Raw genomic sequence first — 5,527 nt, 5'->3', positions numbered from 1 at the left:
TCAATGAGGAGGAGGAGTATAATTTATTAACCTTGTATGATATCAGTTTCTCAAGGACTCTAGAAGGACCCGAGGAAGAAATCTCTGCCCCCTCCCCACTTTCCCTTTCCAACCCAGCCTTCCAAGGGGACCTTTGAGGGAGAAATCTCTGTCCCCTCCCACTTTCCCTTTCCAAGGCAGCCTTCCAAGAGGACCTCTCGAAAAGAGCGAAAGCTTTCTCCTGGTCATTTTACCACCACCATACCCTCCACGCCGGCCATCCTAGGCTGGGTTAGAAACAAGGAGGGGGAAGTTCAAGGACCACATCGATGGCACGAGCTCAGATTGCCGGCTGGGGATGATGGGCGCTGCAGTGCGATCTCGGGAGAGACTAGGGGGGAAGAAAGAATGACTGTTTCCCCACACCCTAGGATTGGGGAAAACATTGACCCCCCCCCTTAGTTGCGGGAGAAGGGTTGCGCTTCAAAGCGGTCGCCCATCCATCAATCCATCCTTCCTTCCTTCCTTCCTTCCATCCTTTTTTTTTTTCCCAGCGAGCGGTGCGCGTGTGCCATGCAAGCAAGACGTCTCACCGGGCATGTGGACTGGGTATGTCTAGTTTAGGGGTGGCATGATAGGAACATCCCAATATCGCAGGGGCTGCCACAAAGAAGGGGGAATCAAACTATTCTCCAAAGCACCTGAGGGCAGGACAAGAAGCATGGGTGGAAACTAATCAAGGAGAGAAGCAACCTAGAACTAAGGAGAAATTTCCTGACAGTTAGAACAATTAACCAGTGGAACAACTTGCCTCCAGAAGTTGTGAATGCTCTAACACTGAAAGTTTTTAAGAAGATATTGGATAAGCATTTGAAGTGATGCAGGACACAGATTTTGGCTCAAAACTTCAATAGCAAGATCCTGACACAGAACAATTCTCTGCCCTTCAGAGCTTTTGTCGCTACAAATAATATAGGCATGGCATTTGGGAAGTTTCATTTGAGGAAGGTAGAAATCTTTTTTGAATAGTTCTATGTTCTTCTGTCCAGGAACAGCACCACAGGAAAACAATTTTTGGGTTCTTCCAGATCTACTGTGTGTATGAGTGTATCAGTAGATCAATCTAATGCTAAATGTAGTCTTACCATCTACCATATAGTTACTATGAACATGAATTTAAAAGCGAATATTTCATTACTGAAGCATTTTTCTTTTGAATTTCATAACTGATGCAACACTGCCAACTGCATAAGAAAAAAGGAAGCTTGAGTGAATCCTTATTGCATGCCAAGTCGAAACTAAATAGATCATATTATACCTAGCACAGTGCAGCATCTGCCTTCTGTCTCAGTGGGCCTGGGTTGTCCCTTTAGCCTCCCTGTGTAAAGGGAGAAGCTGATAATGAAAAGTGGAATAGAAAACTGTTACTTAATTTCTAATATATAATACCCATTATACTAAGCCTAGATTTCTAATTTTTCAACAAGTGGTAAATGTTCCAAGTTTGTCCACCTCACAAATAAGCTTCGAGCCTTAATTATTAAACCATTCACACAATTGGGCTGGAACTAAACTTAACGGTGAACACTGATTAACACTTGATTGTGACCTCATGTACTATGCAGTCATAGCTATAAACTGTTTTTCTCTATAGCTCATTCATAAAGTGGTTTTATTTGGTTTAGCTTGTGTAAACCCAAACACTGATTTATGAACCATAATTCATGGTTTGGTATGTTGTGAAAATATGTGTGGTCCATTCAATAAATTATGGTTAAGCAGTGGCTTAGAATACTGTGTGACCCTCAACTAAAAGTGATTGACATCAGCATCAGCAAAAAATGATGAAACATGTACTATATTGCAGTATCATATTGCAAGCCCCAGCTCTTTGTAATTGGGTCCTAGTATCAAGTGAAGGGACATAAATCTCATGGTTTGGGTTGTGATTGTGAACTGTACATCAGAATCTGGCCTTGAAATTAAAAGGTTAAAGAAAATAGGTGGAAATTCCATAGAACTCTCTGTAGAGGTTTTGGGTGAAGGACGTTCTGCCTATGTAAGAATGAATTGTACTCACAACTGAAATCCAATGAGAATTCCTTGCCACTTAATAATTCCAACAAACTAGAACTGGCAATGTGGGAATTCCACACTCTGTTAAAGGTTATGGCTGCAGTGGTGAAAGCTGAACCCGTTTACTACTGGTTTGTTGGCTGTGCATGTGCGCTGTGTGCACATGTGCAGTGCGCACCACGCACCAAATGTGAGGTTTGTGCACACAGGACACAGCAAAAGGAGGCATGCAGTAGAACAGCGTATTGGGGGTGATCAGCTGTGGCACGCGATCTTTTTTTTTACTTTTAAAAGCCTTTTTTAACATCCTATTCGGCCGAAGATAAAAAATGCGGCTCAGCTGTGATCATCAGAGCCTTTTTTTAACCTTTTAAAAGCATTTTTACAACCTATTCAGCTGAATAGGTTGTAAAAAATGCTTTTAAAAGTAAAAAAAGGCTCTGACTATCGCGTGGCTCAGCTGGGCATGGGCAGGGGGGAGAAATTGCTACCGGATTAGCCGATCCAGTCCGAACCGGGAGCATTTCACCCCTGCATGGCTGGCTATGTGGAGGAGCACACGTGGCAGGAATATATAATGCTACATTTATTGACAAAATGACAACAACAACAAATATAGAAGAAGAAAACTGGTCAATATGAACTACAATATGCAAGATTCAAATTTGAACTAAAGCAGAAATTATGAAAAAAAACCCAGGCAAACACTTTATACAGTTCTACATTTTCTCCTAGAACAATATGTCAAATCATATTGTTTGACTAATTGTCAAATCAATTATTCATATTGTAATAATTGCCATAAGATTTTTTTATTTCAAAACCAACTTTATCTTAACTTTTATTTGTCAAATATACACAAGTATCTGTAAATTGCTTTTATAAATCTAAATAAATAATGCAGTTATTTGAAAAAAAATTTGGGATTAAAATAATCTTTACAGATTATTTTACAGAGCATTAAACCATTTTTTATTAACGGTGTTCTAATGTAATCTGCTAATAGTTATAATTGCACAATTAAATACATCCTTTGAACCCATCTTCAGACCAAAACTTTCCTGCATTGTATAGCAAAAGCACTTGTCTTTCGATAAATGTGTTTACATAAATTGCCTACAATCAGTAAACCCAAATGAATCTGGATCAATTCCTTCAGATAAATACAATTTACCAAACACATTTTATTCATATACAGTATTATTGAAAATATCCAATGATACAACACTCTGAAAACACATATTTTCATTACTGGGTGCAATCATATATTAGTGTTTCAAATGCTTATATAATTTTCTGCTATATTTTCTAAAATAAATAGTATTTATTTCTTCAGAGTTTTCTTATAATGCTAGCTAAAATGCATATATCAAACTCTCATTCAATAGGCACTTTTTTGACTATTTTTCTTTAGATGAGCTATCTAATTGCATTACATCTGTTACTTTTTAACACTTGAATACTAATACAAAAGATTCAGGAGATAAAACTAGACTTAGTTCAACAATAAAAACATTTTGTTCAATAATAAAAAGTATCTATGTATTAGTTCCACTAGATGGCAGGCCTTCCTTAGAGCAACAAGTAGAAAGATAATTTATGAGAGTGAGGATTTTATCTTAGCAACATCTTTGCTTCTGGGTAATTTTTTTCAATCAATTTTTACCATGTCATTGATGGAGACCTGCAATTGTAAACACAGTTATCTGTGAAAATGTTCCAACTCAAGGAGACCTGCTTATGAAGAAAATACATGTGAGAATATACTAACAGGGCACACTTAACTGGGTTATGGGAGGAGAGGGAATTGATGTGGAAATACCTAACCCTATCAGCAGTTGGGGGTAAAGGGCAGCTGTGGGTTTTACATTACGCTACTACTGCTTCGCTGCCCGGGCGCACGCTCGCTTTGTGCATGCACACACCCGGTTCGCACTGCCTTCCGCACATTTGCTTTGCATGCGCCCAGCCTCAAAAACATGCCTAAATAGGATGTCATAGAGCCAAGTAAAATAACATGAATATTTATTTGAACGAAAACAATAAAAGTGCAAAAGGGGAAGGAGGATTCCCAGCTCTAAACAAAGGGAAATCCCGGAATGCCAGCGCGAAGGTGGTGCTCGTTCCTCCTCCCTTGCTCAAAAGCCCCAACATGATATTGGAATTGGATGCCATTATATACCTGCTGAGGGGATAATTTGAATAACTTGAAAGATATAAAAGCTCTAAACATATTTGTTTAAAAATCTAAAATCTATACTTAAAATAAATGAATATAAAGTAATAAAGTTCTTTAAAGTTGTAATTCACTTTGCTGCTGAAAAAGAAAGGAAGCTTAACACCTTAAATGGTATTTATTAACTGAAATATCATCAAATCAAATATATAATGAGGTATATTATAATGACCTTTGTTTTCAGAAAGAAGCATGATGGAAGTTTTTCAATAAAGGGGGAAATATAGAAAAAACTTAGTGTCATGCTCATATATCATCTTTACAGATGTTGTTAACACTATACTATGGCAGCATATGATGGTACAATGTTTCAATCAATTTCAGGATGAAAAACTCATCAATGAGGAGGAGGAGTATAATTTATTAACCTTGTATGATATCAGTTTCTCAAGGACTCTAGAAGGACCCGAGGAAGAAATCTCTGCCCCCTCCCCACTTTCCCTTTCCAACCCAGCCTTCCAAGGGGACCTTTGAGGGAGAAATCTCTGCCCCCTCCCCACTTTCCCTTTCCAAGGCAGCCTTCCAAGAGGACCTCTCGAAAAGAGCGAAAGCTTTCTCCTGGTCGTTTTACCACCACCATACCCTCCACGCCGGCCATCCTAGGCTGGGTTAGAAACAAGGAGGGGGAAGTTCAAGGACCACATCGATGGCACGAGCTCAGATTGCCGGCTGGGGATGATGGGCGCTGCAGTGCGATCTCGGGAGAGACTAGGGGGGAAGAAAGAATGACTGTTTCCCCACACCCTAGGATTGGGGAAAACATTGACCCCCCCCCTTAGTTGCGGGAGAAGGGTTGCGCTTCAAAGCGGTCGCCTCCATCCATCAATCCATCCTTCCTTCCTTCCTTCCTTCCATCCTTTTTTTTTTTCCCAGCGAGCGGTGCGTGTGTGTGACATGCAAGCAAGACGTCTCACGGGGCATGTGAACTGGGTATGTCTAGTTTAGGGGTGACATGATAGGAACATTCCAATATCCCAGGGGCTGCCACAAAGAAGGGGGAATCAAACTATTCTCCAAAGCACCTGAGGGCAGGACAAGAAGCATGGGTGGAAACTAATCAAGGAGAGAAGCAACCTAGAACTAAGGAGAAATTTCCTGACAGTTAGAACAATTAACCAGTGGAACAACTTGCCTCCAGAAGTTGTGAATGCTCTAACACTGGAAGTTTTTAAGAAGATATTGGATAAGCATTTGAAGTGGTATAAGGTTTCCTGCGTAAGCAGGGGTTAGACTAGA

This window comes from Ahaetulla prasina, chromosome 2, assembly GCF_028640845.1.
Source record: "Ahaetulla prasina isolate Xishuangbanna chromosome 2, ASM2864084v1, whole genome shotgun sequence".
Classification (NCBI taxonomy): Eukaryota; Metazoa; Chordata; class Lepidosauria; order Squamata; family Colubridae; genus Ahaetulla; species Ahaetulla prasina.
This window is presented reverse-complemented; position numbering follows the sequence as displayed.